This window comes from Alligator sinensis, unplaced genomic scaffold (genome assembly GCF_000455745.1).
Source record: "Alligator sinensis unplaced genomic scaffold, ASM45574v1 scaffold630_1, whole genome shotgun sequence".
Classification (NCBI taxonomy): Eukaryota; Metazoa; Chordata; order Crocodylia; family Alligatoridae; genus Alligator; species Alligator sinensis.
In genome coordinates this window covers 223,822-249,953 of record NW_005842522.1, presented here as the reverse complement: position 1 = coordinate 249,953, position 26,132 = coordinate 223,822, and the positions used below count along the sequence as shown (strand labels likewise).

The 26,132-nt window shown below is 42.8% G+C and overlaps 1 protein-coding gene across 1 annotated transcript in view; it reads left to right on the top strand.

Annotated features, from left to right (window-relative positions):
• Nucleotides 1–93: 93 nt before the first annotated feature.
• RAD54L2 (RAD54 like 2) overlaps nt 94–26,132 on the top strand; it is a 99,429-nt gene continuing 73,390 nt past the window's right edge. The window contains exon 1 of the mRNA XM_025213326.1: nt 94–291. The gene's annotated coding sequence lies outside the window, so the exon portion shown is untranslated. The remainder of the gene's footprint in view (nt 292–26,132) is intronic.

Genomic DNA, 26,132 nt, shown 5'->3' with positions numbered 1-26,132 from the left:
GCCCCGGGGGGGGGCCGAGGGCCGGGGGGGGGGACGCGTGGCGAAGTTCAGGGACAGCCCGTCTGCTCGCGGGGGGCAAAGGACTCGCTCTTCCCGCTTTTCCTGGCCCGCCCCGTGAGAGCCGGGGGCTTTGGGGCAGAGCACTCGCAGCCGGAAAAACAACCGCTTTCTTTTCGTGCCGCCTTCAAGCAGCCCGGGCGCCTGCCCCGAGCAGCCCGGGGAGCTGGGCGCCTGCCCCACGAGGCGCCCGAGGCCCGGGACTCCCGCGCAGGAAGGGCTCGCTGTTTCCAGGTGATAACGAGTGCATCCGCAGTTGCTCCATTTGGAGAACAATAAACCCTGCCTTGGAAGAGAGCGCTAAGCCCCTGCTGGGTGGCCTGCGCTGGCCTCTAGCTGGTAGAGGTCAGGGTGAGACCCAGCGTGGAAAGGCAGGTTATTCCCTGTCTGCATGTTGAGGGAAGGATGCTGAACTGGATGGGGGCCAGCCCCCTGTACAGCGTTTTTTTATGTCCCTAATATGCCTGTGTTGTAAACTCTCGAGTATTGGCAAGCAGGTGATGAAAATCGTATTTGTCACTTTTAGTTTCCCTGTCATGTTTGTGGATGGGCTAAAAGGGCAGTTTGGGACCATTACTTTTTCATTTGATTCCTCTTCACCACTGTGGAGTCGGTTTGAGTTCACGGTTACCTTTTGTAAGTTTTTGATGCTATCGGTGTTCGCATCAGTGAAATTCTGGTGCTTTCCGTTGATTGCAGGGGCAGGCGCCTGGGTTTGTACCAAACTTAGCGTCTCTCTCTCAGGACTGTTGTTTTAACCTGCTTGTTTTCAGATTCACCTAGTACAGGTTTATTTTGACTCTGGTGAGAATGGCTAGCCTTTCACTTGTTTCCCATCCCTCTTAATGGTGGAGTATTAAGTAGATGTCATTATTGATTTATCTATTAACTTTTGATAGTCACTAAAAGTATCCAGGTAATATGTTCAGTTGTTAGTGCACTATCCTCTTTCTCATACTTATTTGAAAGTACCTTTTTCAGTTATAAAGCCACAAGTTGTGAATATACAGTCTGAAGTTATTACCGAACTTCATGCCATGATCTTATCAAAGTTACAACAAGATGGCCAGGGCAAGTAAGGTGAATCTTTGATTTGCCCTGAACCTTTCATTCAGTCTTTTGGTGTTAGATAGAGCTGTAGGTTCTGATCTGTTCTGAGCCAATAATGAACCAATTCTCAACACTGTTGCAGGGGGTTTTAGGTGCTACCTTTCACCACTAAGCCACATTCCCAAACTGCTTTTTGAAAAGATCCCTGAGCCTTTTTTTTTTTTTTTTGAGACTAAGTGTTTAGCCAATATGTCCTGGCCAAAGTTCATCTTGAGTAGTTGGTAACTTTTGCATCCAAAAATTCCCCTCAAATTTTCACTTGGATATAACACTTCTACTGATTTTTTTTTTTTTTTTTTTTTTTTTTTTCCTGAACAAACCAGACTTAGGTTTAAATTCTCGATGTAAAGGTTGTGCTAAGTATAAATAGTAAATATTTTCGAATAACATTGCATATGGATAGCAGTTCAATTTACTTAAGGATGTATTTCTTTCTAATAATAACAGTAATGATGGGTTAGTCTTTACAGTGCCACACTGCCCAGCCTTCTTTCTAATAATGTAATTGTATATAGTATTGATGAGATACTTATTTAAATTTGCTTTCTTCAGACACTTAACTTTTTGGGAAAACAATACTGTGTGGAATGAAATCTCCTGTTCTCAGCCAAATTGTGAATTCTCTATGGACAATTCCTCTTGGTATTTCTAGTTATTACAGCTCAGGGGAAAAGTTACAGATGCTATCTATACCTGTGCTCAACTACCAAAAAGGGTTTGTTTATTTCTTTTAATGCCTTGATCTTTTCTATTACTTTAGTCCCCAAAGCGTATAGATACTTCAGGTATTTTTGAAGAAACCTCATTGTTCAAATGTGTGAAAAGAGTATATTCTATCCATGTGAAATATTTTATAGTCTAATGTTACTACTTTGATATTCCATTGAAATAAGTATTGAGGAATTTGCTTCAATGACTGCACATTTAGATAATTGGCTCTTTTATTGTGTTTAGAAAACTTTTTCAATTATACCTGTTCTTGTGGGTTGTTTTTTTTATTTTCTATTTTTTCCGTCAAATAAATTTATGGTAAGTTGTGGGGGGAAAAATGATTTTTTTATATTTGGAATATGGAATTAAGCTGCCCTGAGATTTTGCAAAGGGCAACATATAAATTGAATCGGTAAAATCAAATATTTTTTTTGTTGTTGCTTAAGCGTGTACATGAACATAAATATCTAAAATGTTGGATACTAGAAACTTTGGGATCCAATATGAAGTTGCAACTGGAAACTTTTAACACACACACACACACACACACACACACACACACACACACACACACACACACACACGGTTGTAACAAGTTTCTTGTTAGGCCTGTTAAACTGTAAGAAATGTATATACATGTAACATATATTATTATAATATTTATTTGTTATATATAAAGCAAATATTGTTTTATTTATTTGTATATAATAACTAAATAAAAACAAAACACACTTTTAGAAGCTTAGAGGGGAAGATGAACGAGTGTTCCTATTTGTGACTGGAGAAAGGGGTGGATTTAATGCACTCAGATCTCACTGGATATTTATATAGAAGAAAGTAGTTTGAACTGTAGATGGTGGTTGATTAGGGAAAATTGACTTGCTAACTAATTGAGGAAAGTGGTGGTACCTTTTTAGAATGTGGTCGTGATATTCAGTCTTCAGTTGTGAATGAAAGTGGAAGCTTTTTAGTCTCTTCATTATTTAGAAGGACTGCTGATCAACTCTGTATATGTATGATTAGTATTTGCTGACTAAACACCAATGTATCATCTTGCCTAACTCCATACATCTGAAGTTGGAGTAAATGGCAAGATACAAGAAGACTGAAGTAATTAAAACAGAGATTTTTTCTAAATTTAAAGCTTACATTTATCAAAAGTTGTTGAGCTGAAAAGGCTAGAAAAGTGCAAACAGTTTTTATTTTAAATTCTTCACGATCAAATGTGTCATTCATTGAAATGTTTTCTGTTGAAATGGAATAGGAGAGCATTGAGTTTAATCCTTCAGATGAGAAGTACTCAGTGCTGTTGTCATAGTAGTAGAACTCTGGTAACTCAGGTCTTACTCAAGAATTGCTAGAAGAGCTTGAACATCAGCTAAAGTTAGAATCGGGCACTGCTTGGTACCCCAAAAATGTCAGTATTCAATATTTTAATGGCATGATTGCCAATTGTGCCCTTTTGTGTTAACATCACTGTGAAGAGAAACAGGCAATAAATAAAATACTTACCACAGGGAACGTGACTGACCAGGAGAGAGAGGCAAAAACGGAAGGAGAATGATGCTTCTGGAGCAGGTGTTCTGTGAAGATACAACAACCCTGTGAGGGGAGGGGTGGGGCATGGAAGGAATGAGAGGTAGAAGAGATCACTAGGCGGAAAGCCCCGGAAGACAGCGGTGACAAAAAGAAACCTCAAGGACCGGGCTTGAGCAGGGAAAAGAGCTCAAGCAGATCTTGTTAAGCTGGAGGTCACTGGCAAAAAAAAGTCTTCCAAAGGTAATACTTGAGCTGCGACTGGAAGGGAGCTGAGACAGCCACGCGGTGAGGAAAGCGGCTAGCATCCAAGTTGCAGCGAAAGCAGGTTTTTTTGTTTTTGTTTTTGTTTGGACTTTGTTTTGAGCCAATCAGGCTCTATAGAAGCTGAGGGGTCAGGGAGCCTGGGTGAAGACTACCCACTAAAACCCTTAAAGAGGCAGTAGCATCTTGAGAGTTCTTGGGAAGCGAGAATACGTCGGGAGACTGGGGAACCGAGGGGAAAAAAGTAAACAAAGGGTGCTATAGACGGGACTAAATTGGAATGTTATGTTGCCATTTGAACTATTAAATTAAGATTAGTCCCAAATTGTACAACCCACAAGATTGGATTTAGTTGATCCCTGTCTAAGTTAATATTAAAACTTACCTGACTCGGAGTGAAGTAACAACAGCCTTTCAAACAAGGAGTTGATTAAAGATGTAAAAATAAATCTTCACAAATGAAGAAAATTGTTTAATGCAAAAAACGAGACTGAGATTTCAATTGATGACATAAGACTTGGGTGTCTTGTAGAAGTGGTAACCCAAGAAAACCCCCACATAAGTTGTCAGAGTCCTACTGTGGTAGAAAACAAATAATACCTCCCGACTAATAATATCATACAGTAATCAAGACGTGGCAGGTGAGAGTCTGAATATATCGCAGAGAGTCCAAGACCAAGCAATCTCAGAAAGGAGGGGCTAGAATAATACACTAGGCTAAAAGTGGAAACATCACAATCACCTTCAATGCAGCCCAAAATAAGATGTTCAGATGAGGGATTGAAGCCCCACTTTTTGGATATACACATTACAAATTTAAGTTTGAGACAAATCCACTAATAGATTCTAGGGGTGAACAAATAGAGGAAAATATAAAGGAAAAACAGTAGGCACAGAAAGAAGTGCAGCTCTGGCGTCTAACTCATGGTGCTTTACAGGAAGCGCCATGAGTTAGACTGATGCTCCCAACCCAACAGACGTTAGCTTTTGGGTTAGGAGGGTGGGGAATCGAGCTCCAATTTGGAGCTGATTCAGGAAGAAAAGCTGCTTCTTGACAGCTTCTTCCCCTAGCTCCACTCCCCCTCTCTTGTTCCTGTTCCATCTCAGGATGAGTGGGGGAGAAGGCAGGGGAGGTAGGTCCATTCTACGGTTTCCCCAGCCACGCTGGAGTGGGGTTGGGTAGACTGGAGCCCTCCGCTTCAGAGAGGGGTAGGGGGGCTCTCCAATCCACCTGTCCTGCCCTCCAGGGCCAGCTGGGCAACCTACAAAACAAGCTCTCTGCTCCTTTCTTCCTCTCCCATTCTGAAAACCAGTGCCAGGAACAGTATTGGGCTGTGTCATCTGAGCCCTGTTCTCGGTGTGTGCAGACACAAGTCAGTGAAGGTGCTCTGCTTTCAGGTGCCTTCATCTGAACCCTCATGTAATGAGGGTCAAATTCTTGTGGGATCAGGCCCTTTTAAAGCCCTCTGTAGCCATGCACTTGTGTTTGGTCATGGCTGTAGAGTGCTTTCAGGGGCCTGATCAGGCAACAATTCTATCACTTCTGTCTGTGCCTACTGTGATCAGCATTGTCATTAATCCAGGATAGTTGGTCAAACATGAGAGAGGAGACTTTAATGTTGGCAAACATCCAAACAGAGGCGATGTGTTCTATTTTGTTGTTGATTCTAAGTCTAAGAAGAAAACTGCTGAATAATTGTGCAGATAGCTGAAGATGTCACAGAAGAAGACAAATAAAACTATGATAAGGCCTTAGTCGGTTGCTCAGAAACAAAACTAAGAGACTCTCTTACAGACTGTTCTAATTTTTTTGATGTGCGAGTGTTCAGTATTGTATTTAAACTCTGCTAAGGAAAAATATTGTGGTTCTAAAGCACAAGATTGATGTGAAGGTATTCTTTTGCAGTGTCTCTCAAACTCATGATTGGCCAACTGAAAACAGAATTGATCACCTGGTTTCATAATGACACAGTGGAAATTTCAGGAAGATTGTGGCCTGTTCTACCGTTAAACAGTTCTTACCTTCATAATTGTCAATAAGGGATGTGATTTTTTTTTTTTTTTTTTTTTTAATTTTACTTGTATACCTGTATCCTCGTATAACTGGCATAGATATAGTTATGCTCACATACGATGCTAAAAGTGGCATTATTTCAGTTTGCAAATATGATTAAGGTATACCAATAAAGACATTTTTATATTGGTATAACAACTTCTATGCTAGAGTAGATTTGCAGGTAGTGTGAATGCAACAGAAATTTAAGTGTAAAGAAGTCCTAAATCTCTAGTAGAGGTGATATCGTTTATTAGGCCAACTAGATATTTGCAAAAAAATTGCAAGCTTTCAGGCGCACACACCCTTTTTCAGGCATAGGAGAAGCAAGGATTGTAAAATTTCTCCTAGGTAGGAATGAAGCTTTCAATTTTTGTCTTATGTCTGAAGAAGGGTGTGTGCGCCTGAAAGCTTGCAATTTTTTTGCAAATATCTAGTTAATCTAATAAAAAATATTCCCTCTACCTTGAGTTCTGATTCCTTTTGTCTATAGACCAACATGGGTACAACTTGTTCCCTAAATCTCTAGTTGCATTTAGATACCACACACATATTGAAACTTGCACTAAACATGGGGAGGACTTTGATCAGGGCAGAACACACACAACACAACACTTTACCTAACAAGGGAACCTGAAGAGTTTTTGTAAAAACAACTTTTAAAACTTTTTATAAAAGCAATTGAAGGAGGTCTTGTAGTGTTTTGACATATTACAGACAAACAACACTGCTATCATATTCTTTGTGGAAAACTGGTTTGATCTAATTAGCACAGAACTCATACTATAAATTGACAGAATCAGTTAATAGAAACTACATAACTGTTCTTATTTGGTCAATGTGATGGATTCTTAAAAACAAAGTCTTAGGCTGAAGCCAGAACAGGAAGAGAAGGCTGAAATCTGGTAGGTACAGCATCAGTCAGAAGGTCTTTCTCTCTTAGCATCTAAAATTGAAGATCATAGAAAGATCTGTATTTTTAACTCAAATATCTTTTTGTTTAGGAGATTTTTATGGTTGATCCACATGATCAATTTATGAGGAGAGGCTGAGGACACTAGGCTTATTTAGTCTGAAGAAGAGAAGACTGAGAGGAGATTTAATAGCAGCCTTCAACTACCTGCAGGGTGGTTCCAAAGAGGATGGAGCTAGACTGTTTTCAGTGGTGGCAGATGACAGAACAAGGAGCAATGGTCTCAAGTTGCAGCAAGGGAAGTTTAGGTTAGATATCTGGGAAACACTTTCTTGCTAGGAGGATAGTAAAGCACTGGAACAGGCTACCCAGACAGTCTGGGGAATCTCCATCCTTGGAAGTTTTTCAGACCGGGTTAGACAAAGCCTTGGGTGGGATGATCTAGTTGGGGTATGGTCCTGCTTTGAACAGGGGGTTGGACTAGACTTCCTGAGGTCCCTTCCAGCCCTAATTTTCTATGATTCTATGACAAATTTTGGAAGTAATGTTACAGAAGGTTGAATTCAGAATGTTGTCAATTTTAAGATGCATGCTTCTGTCCAACATCTCTGTATCAATTGGCCATATTGCTAGTGCCTCTAGGTTAATTTAGGATGTGCTTGGAAATAGACCACATACTGAAAAAGCAAGTGAGCACAAATGTATTAATATTTTAAGAGGGGTGTAGTTTGTAGCCAGGTTGGTCAAAGGACATAGGCAGACAAGGTTCTTTGGGTAAATCTGATTCCTTTTATTAGACCAACTAAACAGTTGGAAAAATTCTTCTTAGCAAGCTTTATGGTTTAAATACCCTTCGTTGGGCTGAGGAAGGATATGCAGTTGGTGTGTGCTCTTCCTGGATGGAATGAATAGTAAAGAAGCCAGAGGCTAGTATGTGTGTAAATTGAGGAGTCAGTGAATGAGAGACAGGCTGGGGAGGGGGAGGGATATGAATGTAGCTGGTAAATACTGGAGAGGTACCTGAGGAGTCTGATGTTAGACAGGTTGTAATGTGCCATACTGTCATAAGGAACCGTGTCTTGATATTTTAAGACTTGCTTTCACTTTCCAGAGGCTCCTTGAGAATTGGACCAGCCCAGCGTGTTACTATCACAGAATTCTGGGCCTATCTATGAAAAGGTAGCACAAGGGAGCGCTGGTAGAAAAGGCTGTTAACAACTATTGAATCAAACCAGAGAGTGGGATGCGTAACTTGTTGAGTACCTGTTAGTATTGTGAGGAAAGAAAATCATAATGTTATAGGCCAGGGGCTTCCGTTTGGGAGTTGTATGTTGGAAGTGTCATGCAGCCAGTAGTAAAAATATTGTTAGAATTTCTAAAATATCATAGTACTTAAGGTCAGAAGGAACCTAAACAGATCATTATTAACAGATAATATATATTATAATTAGAGCTACAAAATGTATAAGCTATATTAGATAAAAGGTATTTCACTTTTTCATGGTAACTATTTTGGACCTCCATTTTGGCAGTTTTTAATTCGTCTTTATCTCTGGGCTGGAAGTTGGTTGCCTAGGGACCAGTGATTATCACCCGATTGCATTTAATATGGGCAGACATATTAGCAGTTGTAATCAGTATTATATATACTTGGTGCTTGAAAAGGACTAATTTCCAAATGCTCAGGAAAATTATGAACAAAATCAACTGGAAGGAAAAATATAGACCAAAATTTTTGAAAGTAAAATAAGGGTTCTTTAAGAAGAGTGTATTAGTTGTCTTAAAGCTAAAATTCCATAATCAAGAGAGATAATAACGTTGGCTAAAAGTCCACCCTGATTCAGTAGTGAAGTGAAAGCAGTAGTTAGGAGAAAAAAATGCTAACAAAGGGGGCAAATGGGGTGAGGGGAATAGCAATTGTTATTCTGAAGTGCAGAAACTTGATAAGGGAAGCTAAAGACCCCTGTTTCCCTAGCTGCTAGAGCTTAAGACAAGAAAAAGGATATATTTTAAGTACTTGAGGAACAACAGACAATATTGTAATGGTGTAGTTTCACTACAAAGTGTGAATGATAATATTGTTAATAGAAATGCAGAAAATTTTTAAAGTTTGAATAAGTATTTCTGGTCTGTTTGGAAAGAAGCAAAATGGTGTGCACTTGTTGTGTGAAGATACTGAAGTACTTTCTAGTTCCTTAATAACAAAGCAGGATGCTAAACAATATCTACTTAAAAATATACATTTTTTTATATTAGCTAGCTTATTCTGGATTTAGTTGAAAAAGTGTATGAATATAAATCTAGTCAAAAAATGAAATCAGGCTTGTTTGACATTAACATTTTTATAAAGGAAACTGCAGACATAATCAACTTTGTATTTTGCATAGTATTTGTGTAAATACTTTTTAATTAAAAGCTTAGGGCAACAAAGTATCATTAAAGTACAGGATATTAAATGGATTTAGAATTTGCTAACTGACAGATTTCGCCAAACGTAGTTTCAAGTTGGGAATACTCATTGAGTGAAGATTTTTCCAGGGTCTGGTGCTAGGTCCAGTGTTTAATGTTTTAATCAGTGATCTAGAAATAAATATAAAATCACTGCTGGTAAAATACAAGGATAATACAAAGATTGGTTAAATGCTTTTACAAGGAAAGAGAGCAAGAATGTAGTTGTACAGAATGATTTGGCTAGCATAGTAAACTGAGCATTTCCAAACCAAATGCCTTTTAATACAACCAAATGTAGAGACGTTCATTTAGGAGTAAAAGATTCAGGCTCCAACTCCTGAACGGGGGATGTTCCTGAAGAGCCCAAACTATAAAGGATTCAGTGATCCTTGTAAATTGGCAAAAGAATTTGAGGGCACCTATACATGTGCGAGGGGAGCTTGGAGCTGCTTTAATTAAAAAGCCCACAGCATCTCATGTATTCAGCATCCTTCATTTCAAAATGGCAGCAGGGGTGCTTTAACTAAAGCTTGTTGAAGCTTTAGTTAAAGTGTGCTTGCCGCCTTTGAAACATGGGCTACTGAATACACAAGACCGCAGCACGCTGGAGCGTTCTATTTAGAGTGCTCCAGCAGACTTGATTAATCACATCTGCAATGGAGCATGTGTAAAAGTGCCCTTTAGTTCTCAGGAAAATGCTGTGTCAAGAAGGGGCTCATGTGATCCTTGCATATAGGAACAGAAGAGGAGAAGTTAAGCAGGTGACTTTTACTTATGTTTACGTTATTAGTGAGACTCTGGAACATTTTGTCCAGTTCAGGTGTCAACATTTTAAAAACGATGCTCAAAAAATTGAGGCTGTAAAGCTGTAAAATGATTCAAGGCCTAGAAGAAATGTCTCATAATGAGCAACTTCAAGCTGAATTTGGTTTAGTTTATAAAAAAGAATACTCGGAAGCATCTAAGTTCTTGAGGACAGAATATTTGGGGTACTAAAAGGCTTTTTAATCTAGTGGAGAAAGACATGACAGGAACCAAAGACTGGAAGCTAAAGCCAGACATTTAAAAATGAGAAATAAGGCACTGATTTTTAATAGTGAGTGTAATTAACTAACAGAAGTGGTTGATTAACTATCAGACTAGAAATAGTGAAGTTTCCTATCCTTCTTGGATATCTTTTTGAATTTTTTATTTTTAGTTCAGTACTAGTTATTGGAGTTGTTAAAAGAATAATCATTTGAAACTTAGTGTATGGTCTTTGAAATAGAGGAGTTAATACTAGATGACCTTTTGGGTCTCAAACTCTAGTTACTAAATTGGAAATTTGGTTGTTTGTTTTTTTTTTTTAAATCTGGTATGTATCCTTTCATTGCTTTAGGAATAAGCATGCCCCTGAAGTGAGCTATGGAGTTTGGGTTTCACCAAACTTTTGTGGTTTGTGGCTTTTGGCGGGGAGAGGGTTGAGATGGGAATTGCACCAGCCTTGACCGGCTTCTTTAGCAAACTGCAATGCCTACCCTTCCTCTGTTTCTTGGGAATCTGAAGGTGAGCTCTCAAAGAAGTATGCCTGCCAGTAGTGAGTGGGAGGGAAGCTTTATGATGCAAGTGTGGGCGCCCAAGTAATTAATTTCTGCAGAAATTAATCTTTCATTGGTAACATTGTTTCTAGCCCTTATGGCTGTGGTGATAGTTTTTCTGAATGTTAATCAAATGTATAATGATGCAATGTGTTTGCATCTGTCATAGTTTTATCAAGTGGTGCCAGAGTGAAATTAAGCAAGTTTGTGGTCAACTGCAAGGAGATAGCTAGAAGTTTGCTTCCATTGTACCCCATAAAGCTGAGGCCAGAAGGACATCTGATGATAGGGTTGGAAGCCATGCTGCTGTCCTGCCTGGGGCATCTCAGGGAACCAAATAGAGTAGTGGTAGCCAACCTTTTTGGCACTTGTGCCACAAGTTAAGTCCAAAGTATGAGACAGCACCACTCTAATAATCGGCTACTGCTGTTGTCCAGTCCTGCCTATTCCTGTTGTCACCCCAAATCGTCAAGCCAACACCAACTCCTGTACCTTCCTGACTGCCACTCCAGTTTCCCTTCCTGAGTTTGCCCCTGACTCCCATCACTAGCATCTTTTTAACTGGGTTCCCCAGAGTTCACTGCCCTTGCCATTTGTGCATGTGTGCTGTGGATTGGCCAACTGAGCTAGAGATTGCTTGGAGGTTTGAAGCCATTTTCCCCTTGTCACTGATATTATTATTTGGGGAGTTTTGTTTATTTTTATCTCCCTGTTAATCACTTAGTCACCAGAGAGGAAGCAATTAATTGAAGGGGAGGGAGAGTGTGTTTTGTTTCTTTTTTTCATATAGGATCTTATTGTGACTCCAAGTGGTCCACAATTCAGGAAGTAGGTATGCTCTTCCTACATAGATTTACAGAAGTTTAGGGCTGGAAGGGACCACCTGAGATCATCAGTCCCTCTGTGACTGTTGTTAGTTGATGTTTAGTACTATTTGAATTGGAAAAGAACAAACTTCTGGAGGGATTCTCTCACTTGCTATGATTCTTGCATACTGGTATGGCATTGAAGGGCTGACAGAGTTCCAGATCTGGCTGGGGGAGAGTTTCCCTGGTGAAGGATCTACAAAAGACAGTTTGCAGTACTCTGTGAAAACTTTATTACAAGCCCTGGTATACAATGAGTTTTTGTCAGTGGGTTATGGCCTGCAATGAAAAGTTGCTACAGTAAAAGCTGTGTTAACTGGCATTTTAGTAACTGGTACACTCTACTAACCGGAATTTCCAGCTGGCTGGCTGGATGCAGGGGGGCGGAGCTAGCTTGCATGTGGCTGCTGATGCCGCCACCCATCACCCTGCACTGTTGCTGCTTCGCATGTGGCTGCCGCCACCCCTTCCCTCCCCTCCATTCTGCATCCAGCCAAAACTCTGGCACCCCCGATTCGCCACTCGTGCCAGATAACAGAGCTTTTACTGTATAATGTAGGCAGACTTTTGAGTTGCCTAAATTGCCTTCTGTATGGTTTGATTTGTGCATTTTGCCTTTGTTAAAAAAAGAAAATCACAAACGTGTATTTTTAAGCACAGTGAAATAAAGAGGATCTGGGTGGGGAAGATTCTCCAAACATTTTATTTGTTTAGAATCCTGGGATCCTGTGACTGTCCAGGATAATAATATTGGCTAGATTGGACACAGGGGACAGAAAACAAAAACAGGATGGTAGGTGGTACAGGGTAGGTCTCTCCTCCTTCCCTTCAGGGTGCTAAGCACTAGTCCAGGGGTGGGCAAAATATGGCTCATGGACCAAATCTGGCCTGTGACGCCATTCTATCCAGCCTGTGGGGCCCCTAAACAATTTAGAAAATTAATATTCATCTGCCCTTGGTTCTTGTCAAAAATTACAGGAACCAAGGGCAGTAGGACCCAGGGGAAGCCTGGTGGGCTCCCACAACAGCAGGGCCTGCCTGGCCCTGCCCCCCTAGCTGGAAGCCCCAGCAGGGGCTTCTGGCCCAGGACCACATGGCTGCCCCATGCCAGAACCTCAGGGAAGGGGGATCCCGGGGAAAAGGGACCTGGGAAAAGCTGAGCATGGGTGGGGGGAAAGCGGCCCCTCGCCCACCCTGAGGCTGGCACCCTGTACTGCAGCTGCTCGCAGCCTGCATGGGGCTGCCTGTGACTGCTCCAGATAGCCCCAGGTAGACTGCCAGTGGCTGCAGCGTGGGGTGCTGGGCATGGGGCAGGTGAGGGGCTGCTTTTTCTGCCCCTGCGCTCAGCGCCACCTTGTAACCTGACCCTGCACTGGCTCCGGGCTTGCCTGTCAGGGCTGCGCATGGTGACAGCAGCTGCAGCCCCCCCTGCTTGCCATGCTGGGTAGTGTTTGCCACTGTCACCTGTGGGCTGCCCAGTGTGCAAGCTCTGGGCGGGCAGCAGCAGCTAACACTGCCTGGTGCGGCAAGCAGGGGGGCCACAGATGCTGCTGCTGACAGGTAAGCCCGGAGTCGGCTTGGGGCCCAGGCTGGCAGCGGGGCCAGGTTACAAGCTGGTGCTGAGCACGGGGAAAAGCAGCCCCTTGCTCGCCCCATGGCCAGCACCCTGTGCTGTAGCCGCTTGCAGCCCACGTGGGGCTGCCTGTGCCTACTCCAGACAGCCCCGCATGGACTGAGAGCCCCTGCAGCAGGGAGCACTGGCCATAGAGGGCGAGGGGCCACTTTTCCCTGCAGTCAGCACCAGCTTCTTCCCTGCTGGCGAGCAGGGGGTCAGGGCTGTACACTACCCCTCGCCTGTACCACAGGGCTGGGGCGTGAGCACTGGGAGTGAGTGGGCGGGGAACCAGTGGGAGCATGGGGCCTGCACCGGTGCCCTGGGGCCAGTGCCAGCGGGGCCCAGAGCAGGGTGGCAGGAGTGCGGGGTCCTAGCTGGCAGGGGCTCTATTGAGCTGGCCCAGCTCCCCCTCTCCCTGATGGTGCAGCCCAGCCCAGCTCCACAGACCCCTGCCAGCCTGTGCCCTGCTTTGGGCCCTACTGGTGCTGGTCCTAGGACATTGGTTCCAAGATGGTGACCAGGGGGAGGGGCACCTGTCAAGGGGCTGGGCTACCCATGCAGCCTTCGACAGCCTGCCAAAACTGGGTAAGCGGCCCTCCTCCCGAAATAATTGCCTGCCCCTGCACTAGTCCCTTGTCTTGGGGTTGATAACTATAGCAAATGCCTCTTCACCAAAGTAAAAATAAATGCCCTGCTTCTCTGGCCCCTTGATTAAAGAGCCCCATGGAAGGTCTCTACCTGTTGGCTTGGTACTAGTCGGCTTGCTAGTTTCTCCAATCCTGATTCTCCTGTTTGGAGCAGATTTTTATCCCTTCCCTTCCTTGCCTTTCTGGGAGTAGGTACCAGGATCATAAAGACCTTTCTCCAGCAGCTGCAATTAAATATGTTAAGTCATATATTGTTAAGAATTTTCCCAGATTGTTATAGTAAGCCATAGGCAGTTTAAAAAGATATCTGTACCCAAGTAAGTAATACTGTTGTATTCTGTCAATTATATTGTAGAGAGGAAATCCTACATAATGTGTGTAAATAAATAAATTAAAAAGACCTTGATGTTGGGGTAGGGTGGGCTGATATTCAATAAAATATTGAAGGCATCTGAAATTTTTTTTTTTTTTCTAACAGCAGGAGAATGCTAGATACAGGTTCAGATTTTAACACCTAGTCCTTACCATTCCATCCTCAAAGATATATCCTGTTTACAGATAAATGACTTTTTTTTCCTTCAAAACATTTTTAGCCTATGCAGATTAGCATTGAAATGTATCCAAAGGGTGACGGCCAACCCCAAACCTAAAACCTTTTGCAAACGTTCTCCAGCAACTGTAACTAGGAAGCCAAAGAATAATGACATTTTCTTTTTAAAATAAAACAGTAAGGGGTTACTTTTGAGAACTTTTGTTTTTCCTCAGTTACAAATGTTAACTGCGCTATGATCATAGGTATAATAAGAGATGTAAGCTTTGGATCAGAAGATGCATCTCGCTTACTCTAAGTATAAGTGAATAAGCATGAGCTTTCTCATTTTTAAAATGGAGCATTGTTCTTATTCCTTTGGAAAATGAGATAAAGTGGATGAAGACTGTCAACTTTTCAGTCAAGGCCAGATGTTGAACTGTTGATGACTTAATCTGAAAACTATCTGTCTTTAAGCACTATAAATCCATGCTAATATCTGTTTCTTTAATGGGCAGGGTTAACATCGCTTTGTTGCTTGTGAACTTCCTTTTAGTATTTATTCTGTTCCATTAATTTATTGAGAGGTAGGCATCATTTTTTTTTATTTACATGACACGCTGCTAAAATAAGCACCAACACAGAAGCAGAATTCATCTACGTTTATGTAAACTGTCCAGAGACAGGTTACTTTCTTAACACACTTGTAAAACCTGGAGTGCTGCTTGTCCTCTTTGGGATTATCATATACATTTTCTGCTTTCTTCCTAGAAAACAGGCAAAACTTAACACCAGCTCTGTAAATACCTTATAATTTCCAAGAAGCTGTAAGCCATTTATAAGATGAGACATTGTTATCTAGATTATGTATAACATTAAGGAATACCTCTGAGCCACAGGACACATGCTTTTTGGAAATACAAAACAAGGGCTTTGATTACTTATTCTTTGCAAAACAAAATTCCTTGATGCTGGGGGTGTAGAAGGAATAGTGTGCAGCATGTTTTGTCTTAAACCAAAAGCATATTATAACCGTGGTCCTGCAAGATGCACTTCCAGTTTCCTGCTTGGGGCTATGTGTACATCAAAAGCTTTACTGTGCAGTAGACTAATCTACTGTACAGTAAAGCATCACTGTCTACACAGGCAGGCACTTACTGCACTGTAAATTAGCATTTGTAGGTAGTAAATTTACATTGCAATAAAGCCAAATAGCATTAATGGTACATGTAGATGCGCCCAAGATTACAGAAAATTCAAGGGAGCTGGACTAAAATAAGACTTCATAGTACCAATCCATTTTAAGGAGTTTAAACCCTGCTATGACTCATACTGTTAACAGGAGAAAATCATTTAAATGTAAATCTGATGATAAAATGATGATGACATGTTGTAGAGAAGGGATTAAGGGGAAGAAGTTGGCTGGTCCCTACCCAAGCATATAGGCCCCCTCTACATGTTACCTGTATTATGCAATTACCTAGTTAATTTCCCAATTAATGTGGACTGGCTAGACATGCCAATTAACTATGGTGCCTTAAAAAGGTCCAACCAGCTATAAAGTTATTACACACTTTCCAGCAATAACTTCATAGCTGGTTTCTATCCAGCTTTAACTTGCACATGTAGCTTGTGTCCCTATGGCTAGGAGCCCTGTCAGCTGATTGGAGGTCCCAGCTGTGGGGGTTCATGTGCACCCCTGAACCTGGGAGCTCCCAGTTGACTCTGGCTCCCAGCTGCAGGAGCACGTGCCCCCACAGCTGGAAGCCTCATCAACTGATAGGGCTCCCAGCTGTTGGGGGTGCACAATGCACTCACATGACTGGGAGACCACAGCTGCTGGAGTCTCCCTGCCACAGGAGTGCCCCATGCACATGTGGCTGGAGGACCACAGCTACTGTGGTCTCTAAGCAGTGGGGTGCATGGGGCACCCCCACAACTAGGAGATTGCAACATCTGGTCTCCCAGGTGTGGGGGTGCATGGGGCTCCTTCACAACTGGGAGCCCCTTATCTGAAGGAGCTCCCAGCTATAGGAACTTGCTTCTTGCAGGTTCAGGGGGAGCCTGGGATTGGGTTCCCCCATATGGACAATAAGGCATGATGGCATCTGATTTGTGATCCCACAGTCGCCTCCTTCCATACATGTGTGGTATGGCAGGAGGTGCAATTGTGTAGATCACAATTAGATCCCATCATGTCTTTACCTGTAGTTGTAGAGGGGCCTGTAAAAGACATGCCAATAGACCATGTGAGACTGTGCTCTTTGAACTTGATCATAGTTTCATAGCTGGTAGGGTCAGAAGGGACCTGAGCGGATCAACAAGTCCGACCCTCTGCCATGGGCAGGAAAGAGTAAAGAGTGCTGGGGTAAAATGACCCTGGCTAGGCGTCTATCTAGCCTCCTTTTGAAGACCCCAGAGTAGGAGTGAGCACCACTTCCCTTGGAAGTTGGTTCCAGATCCTAGCCGCCCTAACTGTGAAGTAGTGCCTCCTGATATCTAGCCTGAGTCTACTCTCCATCAACTTATGACCATTGTTCCTTGTTACTCCCGGTAGTGCTCGGGCGATTAGGGACTCTCCCATTGCCTGCTGGTCCCCCTTGGTCACTTTGTAGATGGCCACCAGATCCCCCCTCAGCCTTCTCTTGTGGAGGCTGAACAGGTTCAGGTCCCGTATCCTCCCCTCGTAGGGCCTGCCTTGCTGCCCCCTGAGATCAAAGTCCTGAAATTTTACCTACCCTGTGCAGACCTGTTATCCTTGCAGAAGTATTCCTTGGAGAAGGTACTTTTTGGTCTGGAAGCCATCGGTTCTGAAGATCATAAGATTTGGTAATATTTGTCTTAGCCAGCAGTTATACATGCTGTTTTTCAAGGAAAACGGTGGCCTTTACACCATGGGTGACTGGTGCCTCCTGAGTCTGTGGGGGGCACCCACAGAAGCCAGCAGCAGCAGCGGGGACAGGGCTGGCGAGCACCCGCAGAAGCTGGTGGCAGCAGGGATAGCCCTGTTGGGGGGGCATGTGCCCCCCTGTGCCCCTCCTACCAGTTGCCTATGCTTTAGTCCTCTGTGTTCTATACTGTGATTTGAGCCTATTTTAACATTTTCCATACCAGAATGTAAGAATATCAGGAAGCTACTACAGAATATGCATAGGTCTGTCTGTCTTAACACCTCAACAAAAATGTGGTCTCTAGGCGTTAATCTTGTTCAATAGAAGGAGTAATGATGACACTAGAAGGTGCCTGGGAGAAGATCACATATGACTTGTTTGGACTAGTGAGGTCCAGATGTTATTGATCAATTCTCGTTCCCTCTGTATACTGGGGTACATGGGCCTCAGACAGTACTGACTGCCTCTCATAGGTTTCCCATCAGAATTGTTGGTGATCTGTAGTAGTGCTTCTCAACCTGTTTGTAAACATTTGTACTCATTTGTAAACATCGATGGCCAGTCCTGACCCGCTGCCCCTTTCCCCCAGGCCCCAGCCCCCCAGTGTGTGGGGCAGGGGTGTGTGTGGAGCACAGGGCGTGGGGGGGAGGGGGGCCCAGGCTGGAACTCTGCTAGCATGCAGAGGAAAACCCACAGTTTTCCACATTTTTCTCCTTTTAAAGAAGAACCCATTTTTAAAGTTTGTTTGTGACCCTTTCATATATTCTTGCGACCCACTTTTGGGTCACGACCCATGAGTTGAGAAACGTTGATCTATAGCCTATAAACTAGTGTCTGACTTCTTGGTCCCATTAAATGTTCATTTCAACTTTAGAAGTATAAAAAGAATTTGAGTTTGCTCCTTTTGTCATGGAAAGGAAAAAATAAAATGCCTCAGGATAGCATTGTATACTATTCCAAAAACATTAATTGGCTGGCATTTGTTAGCTTTTAATACCCTGTTATTTATTTGGTCCTTTCTGTGTGTTGGAGCATGATGTTACCAAAAGGGTTCCAGGAAAATAATTATCTACTGCATTTTACAGTGTATAAGTCGGGTTTTGAAGCTCAATTTTCATGTCTTTAAAAATCAGATTCAACTGATACATCATGCCGGTGCCACTCGCAGGAGATGGGGCCATGCCAGCCTAGTGCCGAGCCTGTTCCTATCCCCTGCAAGTAGCGCTGAGCCTGGTGCTGCTCGCAGAGGATGGGGATGTGGTTGGCCTTGGCTGGGCTCAGCACTTGGCTGGTGCTGCTCCATCTCCTGTGAGCAGTGCTGTTGGTGCCACACAAAGGGGATGAGGCTGCACTAGCTGAGTGCCGAACTCAGCCCTATCTCTGTCCCCTGCGAGTGGTGTCAGGTTTACAGCAGTTGGGGCTGCTACAAATGGCGCTGCTGAACACTGAGCCCAGTGCCGCTCCCAGGGGATGAGGCTGCACCAGCTGAGCGCTCAGCCCAGGCCTGTCCCTGTCCCCTGTCAGTGGTGCTCGACTTACGGGGGATGGGGCCACACCAGCTGAGCCTGGCGCTGTCTGCTGCGACAGTACTGCTGAATGCTGAGCCTGGTGTTGCTTGTGGGGGACTGGGATGGGGCTGGGCTCATCTGGGCTTGGCGCTCAGTTGGCACGGCCTCATCCCTTGCGAGTGGCACCAGCAGTGCCACTCACAGGGGATGGGGCCGTGTCAGCTGAACTCAGCCCTATCCCCATCTGTGTCCCCTGCAGGCGGTGCTGGGCCTGGCACTTGGTTGGTGCAATCCCATCCCCTGCAAGCAGCGCTGGCAACACTGCTCGCAGGGGATGGGGCCATGCCAGCCAAGCACTGAGCCTGACTGTTACTTATACACTGTGCCTATGAAAATCCTTACCTTTCAGATTGGAAAGCTGGGGGTCAACCTATACACTGTGTCAATCTGTATACTGTTAAATACGGTACTTAGAAAAAATGAGACCAGAATAACTATGACAGCAAACTAGAAAAGTTGCTAGAGTGCTTGTATTTTGAGTACTGTAAGCGTGTGTGTGTGAACTTGTGGTTTTTGCTGTCTCTTGGAGAATTCATTTTCCCGTTACCAATTTTTTTTCACCTTGGCCCGCTTCCTCCTTTTGGGAGTCACTTGGCCATGTTTTTCAGCTAATAGAAGATCAGAACTCCTCTCTCCTCTTGTAAACAATCAGTTTCACTACTTCGCAAGAAAAGTGCTTGTAGAATAGCATAAGACTTGGTTTCCTTTCTCCAGGCCTCACCATGCTCCATTTTCTGGAAAAGGTAATGATTCGCAGAGATCCTGGTTTTCTCTGATTTAAAAAAAAAAAAAAAATTCTCCAATTTTCAGGTTTGTGGATTTGGGGTAACTTTTTTAAACCCAGAAATCAGGGATTTTTTTTTTTATCAGAGAAAACCAGGATCCATGGTAATGAGAATTGAATTAGAATTCCAGCCTGGATTTTGAACACTATCACTTGGCAGCTGGCTGACCTAGGACCATTCTGGTTAATTGTTAAAATATACAAATTTAATTTGATTACTCCTGAGCCATTGGATGACTATTTAGTTAAGTAGCCATTTGTTGTAAGGGCTATGTGTGTGGAATGTAGTAGAAGAGAACCCCCTTCTCACTTAAGGCCTATAAAATACATAGTATAAATTCTAGTCTTGTTTTAAATTTGTCATTTTGTAGATATCTATTCCCTCTTGGTATTTTATCCCTACTTTTAAAATTTGTAATATTGACTTTAATATTGAATATTGCTGGCATTAAAGGTGATTATAGGTGACAGGTTTTTATCTATATGGTAACCAAGTTTATTAAGGCTTTGCATTGTCCTTTTTATGACAATTATGACCAAATGGTCTAAATACCTGGATGATGGTTAAGGAACTTCTCATTTTGTTGGAGTAGCATATGAAGCTTTTCACTTCTGTCACTATTATGAAGCCTTTTCATGAGAGATGAATTAGGTTGCATCATTTCTGAAATCTTGAAAAATGTGAATGAAAAATAAAGTGGTGTAAAATGTCATCAGTGTATCAGTCAGTGTCATCAAGTTATGGTTGCTATTCAAGTACTTGAATTCAATACAGATCAATGATGTCTAATAGTTCTTACAATTAGATGAATGTTGGGTGGACCTAGTAAGATGACTTGGCAGTCCCAGTGCAGTCAGTAATAATTCAAGATAAAGGTAGACGAGAGAGCTGGGGACAAGAAGCCCCCTTCCTAATATGTAGAGCACTAGAGGTATTTATACATGTTCCAGGATTGGGGGAGGGGTGCTTTAATTAAAGCAGCTTCAGCAAAATTGATAAATCAGGTATGCTCTGACTTGCTGGAATTACAGCGTGTCAGAGCAGCCTATCTGCTTGTGTATAGGCACCCTGGGATACTATTATTATATAATGTGTGTTCCCTTAAGCTCCACATTATAGGAAAGCTGGCATAATTGCTGCTCATTCTTTATTGCTGAGCTGTCCAACTTCTAATTGTCTGTGGGGTGCATGCCACACAGGTCGCACTAGTGTGAGCCGTGGACCTCTGCACCATACATCACATGGACATTATGCCGCAGGTGCCCTGGCCTCATCCTCACCCTTTGTGGGATCCCACGCTGCACAGTGGACCATGCTATGCCACCACACTGCTCCTTGCAGTAGGGGAGCTGAGGGAGACCCTGCTTGTTACTGTATCTGGAGCAGTGAGGGGAGTGGCAGTTGCGTGGGTGCCTGGGGGTTACAGATTAAACCAGGTACAACATGTGGCTGTTAGCTGAGCAGCCCAGCTTTACTGGATAAGGAGAGGAGTATGTATAGGGCAGGTCTTTTAAATACCTTTCATGATCCCTAAATGTACTCAAAAAGAAAAATGGTTACCCCATGAGGAGGCCATTGGTTGAAGTTCTCTTAACTGCCTGCATAGTTCTGTGTCCTCCATTAAAAGGAGGAGCCTCAGCATGTGCCGGGGTTGTTGAGCCATAACATGATCCTTTCTCCCATATCTTTAGAAGTTAAAATTTGGACTATGTATAGAAATTTTTATAAAACTAAAAATGAACTACTATGAAAATTATGCATAATTTTTTGGTGTAATTATCATTTGTTTTTACTGATTAGTGTTTTTCTGCTATATATTCATGTGTTTCTCTAAACAAGAGCATAGGATTTTTCAGAAAAAAGATACAATAAGAGTAAGCAAATAGAATCTTTCAGTAGCAAACTTGTCAAAATTGCACATTTTTCTGGATAGGAAAGTTTAGAGCTCTGGAAAAGGAAGCAAGGCTCCCATAAGTGTTGCTCCTACTTTTAAGAGCAGAAACATGTTTGACTTTGAGCACAGCTGTATCATAACATAGGATAGGAATATTAGCAAGACAGGTGTTATATTTAGTCTGTGCAGGTTTGTTTAGAATCCCTATTATTCTCTTATTTTAGACTTTTTGAGGGAGTGAGATAGGGAGAACCAGGAACCAACCAGCAGATACTCTCTAAATATATGTATTGGAAACCAGCTAAGGCTTATGTTATCATGGAAAGATCTACAGGAAGCAAAATTTATTAATTAAGAATATTCATACACGTACTTTTTCTTGCGACATGCTGGAGATCTGCCGCTTTGGAGCAGACTTGATTAATTGAGTCCGCTCCGCATGCGAGCTGAAGTGAACTGTGCTGCGCCGTGTGCAGTTGTATAAGTGGCGAAATGCATGTCAGCACGCAGAAAACGGCAGCAGTGCTCTTTTAAAATAAAGCACCACCAAGGTGTTTTAGTTCAAAAGTGTGCCGCCACCATTTTCTCAGTGCTAACGCACATTTCACCACCTATACAACTGCAAGTGTCACAGTGCCAGGTGCTGTGGCACTTGCATGTGTAAAAATGCCAGGAGTGAGTAACTGTGAGAAGCTCACAGTTAAAAAGGATTTTAATTCTTAAATGCATGTCTAACTTAGTGTAGAACTTAGTAAAAATAATTTTTAGACTTTGAGGAAATCTTGCATGTCTGGTTGTCTGGGAAAACAGAACCAATTTGACTGCATCATACACTAATTGAAAGCTTATGATAGGATGGTGACAGAGAGATTTTTTTTCTTCCTAGATTGGTTAGCTGATCACTCAGAAATCATGTGGGTTTCCTACCGGGAAGTCTGTTTCTTGCCTGAATGCAAGATTCCTTAGTCAAACCATAAACAGTGGCAAGTTTTTTTGTTAATTTCCTTGTTTTATTATTATTTTTAGATAGAAACAGATGGATTTTTTTTTTTTCACTGCCAAAATTTCTGTGATCCAAGAATTACTTTTAAGTGGGTACGAAGGAGGTGGAAAGGTGAAGCATCAAAATTTACAGCAATGTAAAATCTAGCATTTCTACATTCTGCCATCTGAAATATGGTTATTCTGTTCTTATTCCAATTTGGTTATAATTTATGGATGCTATGAGATTGGGTCCTGTCTGCTAGAATAGTGGTTTTCAACCTGTGCTCCGCTGACCCCTGGGAGTCCACAAACTATGTCTAAGGCAGGGTCAGCAACATTTTTGGGCAGTGTGTCAAAAACACCTGCAACCTTGACTTGTAAGATGTTGACATGCCAGGAGTAGACAGCAGGGGAGCTGAGAGGGGTCTTATCCTTGTTGCAGCAACACAGCCCCAGCCTCCTCCCCGAGGCGTGGGTGCCAAGCAAAATGCCTTTGTGTGCCAGTCTCTGGCATGCATGTCTAAGGTGTCCATGAAAAATGAGTATGATCATTCAAAAGTAGAGATGCATCGATATATTGGTCACATATTGGATTGGCACTGATGCAAGGAAAATTAACATTATTGGCAATTGACTTTTTTTGGCTGGTGTAGCTAATAATGTCACCAGTAAATGCCGAGTACATGTGTGCAGCTTCAGCATGCCTACAGCCAGGAATGCAGCCTGGTAGCTTGTAGAGCAGCATCTGGCCAGTAAGTCTGTAGGGGGTAAAGGACTTAGTGGAGGCAGATTGAGGTTCCTATGAAGAGGGAGGGAGTGGGACAGGGGCAGGCGCTGCTCAGCCAGGGCGGTGAATGTGACTCCGGGAGCAGAACAGAGCCACAGGTGGCACAGGGAAGGTAGGGAGGGGGGATGGCTTGCTGCTGCTGTGTATATCCCTGGGGGAGGCATGAGCAGCATGCACAAATCTGGGGGGCACATGCCCCCCCCAGGGATGTGGGGAGCTGCCCCCCCGCCCTGCCACGCCCCACCAGATGAGCCGCCTGCGGGTCTGTCCTGCTTCCAGCAGGGTTACATTCACCTCCCTAGCTGGGCAATGCCTGACCCTGCCCCACTCCCTCCCTCCCCATGGGGGTCTTGATCTGTGCCACCCCTACCCTTTCCCTCCCCCATGCTCCTTCCCCACTACAGACCCACTGCCCCAGAGCTGCTCTCCAAACTGCTGTGTTCCATATCAGCTACTGGATCAGAATCAGCCGATATGGATGGCTAATAATCGGCCATCGGTATTAGCCAAAAAAATCCTTGTCAGTTCACCCCTAATCAAAAGTATGTGAATGCCCACACTTACAATTCAAAGGAGTCTGCATCTCCATTTGAAATTTTTTAGGGGTCTGCAAATGAGAAAAAGTTGAAAACCAGTATGCTAGAATATGGTTGACTCCTCTATTAGGCTGTATTATAGAAGGTCTTGTGCCTCGGTAGAAAGCTAGTCAAAGGAAGTGACTCATTCACCACTAATAAAATCTGCCTGAGTAAGTGGCAAACAGAGGAATTTGTATGCTCTGAACACCAGACAGATCAACCAGGCTATTCAGTGTTAAGAAAACATGACTTTTCCCCCCTGCCTCATGCTAAAAGTAAAACACTGTCTGTGGGCAGACTTAGTCTCTTTTTATGAGATTCTGTGCAAAGAGAAGATCAACAGGGCCAGCTAATCCCAATGTTTGCTGTCATAGATGAATTTTTGTAGCAATTTCTTGAACTGTTGTGACTGACCTTTCTATGAGACCAACTTCTGCCCTTCGAGCTCATAGGGGGTGTGCCCACTCGCCCAGCTCTGCTTACATAACTGATTCTTAGCCTGTTACATACCATTGTACCACCCACTCATGGATACACAGAGCTTAAACTCCCAGGAGAATTTTTCAGTTCTGTGGCCCTCTCCTGTTTGGTTGGAATCAACCCATTAATTGCTACAGATTGCATACATTTGTGTTTAAATAGAAAAAAATATATATCTTTCTCATCAGCTGCTTTCAAAAGGATTTAAGTAAAACTACTAAAATCTGACCTGCACTGGAGAAGTAATTTTCTCCAATTTTACATCTTTTTAATGCAACGTAAATTTACTTTTAACTCTTAATTGTTGCAGATGGACAATGGGAGATCTGACATGAGCTGTCCTGATACTGAGTTTTCCATGTGTTTTGAAGTCCCTGCTCTTGGTTTATTATTCCTTTTGTGGATATCTATTGTTTTTCCTGTGACTGTAGGATTAGCAGGGGCAAGCTGTAAAAATGTACAGTACATTTCTCCTTATGCTGGTTTGTACTGCTGGAATGCTATTTTGGTCCTGCTTTCTTGTAGATTGGTAGTAGGGAATGCATATTCATCACTTTTTTTTAATGGAAAATATAAACCCCAGAAACAAACATTTCAAGAGCCAGCAATATACATGGTAATCCTTTAAAGCAAATAGGGCAGTGGACCAGATTCGGTTTAGTTATGCTGGTGTCAGTGTAGAGAAACATCCAGATTTATTCCAGGTTCTCAGTAACATTACTAGGAGCTGAATTTGGCCCTATGGTTCCTTCTTCAAAGAGTGTATAGTTAAATATGGTACATAGTGAAATACTAGACTGAAGTTTATGTGCTCACAGGGCGCATCTACATGAGATGCTTACTGCAGAGTAGCTTAATAACAATGGACAGTAGCATGCTGGGCAAAACCCGTGCTAATATGCCACTGTGCAGTATTACGCTAATGAGCAGCAAGCGTCAGTAAAAACCCATGTGTTGGCATTGCTGCGCAGTAGTGTGAGTTACTGCACATTGATTTAGTGCTTGGTTAACCAAGTACTAAACTTAATGTGCAGTAACTACAGTGCATTCATGAACATATAAACGTGCCCACAGTCTAGAATTGGTCCTGGTGATGATATATGATTCGTTAGTTGTACACTGTAGATAATCATACATTGTAAATGATCCTATTTTCTGGTTTAACGTTCTTAAAATCGCATTTAAAACCAACAAAACGCTGTGTAGATCAAACATTAATTGGCAGATTTGTACTGGCTCCATTCATAACTGAAGAGAATTTCAGTGTTTTTGTGACGCTTCTGTAAAGGAGAATTTTTTTTCTTTAAAGTAGTTTAAAAAAAAATTAAATATAGAGGATAATTGTCTATTCTATAATTAAATATAGAGGATAATCGTCTATACCAGGTTGGTGTTGCTTGTAGCAGCATGTGTCTTTGTCCTTTATAAAATGGGGGACAAAAAGGGGAAGGACCTGGCTGCTGGAAGCTTCAGTGCAGCAGGTGATTGATCAGCCAGTCAGAACTACTGTCACCAGCCTGGGTTGTGTAATGATCTGTAGATGCTGCCATTGATTTGTGTTAGCTCTTTTTGTACAGAATCACAGTGGGAGTCAGGCCTTATGTAATGCTGATTGTCAAACTCTCCATTCCAGCACTCTGGCATGTTAGAGGGGAAGGATTAACTTTCCTTCTCTCCCCACCCCCTAGTCTTGCAGAGGCTCCTATTGTTTTCTTGTCTCCAGGGAAGGGCCAGTTGTAGGCTGCATAATGTACTGGTGCCTTGTTGAGTAAGAGCTCATTTAGCTAAAAAGAGTGAGGGACTGGATCCTGAGTCCCTTCCAAAAGTGGCATAAGG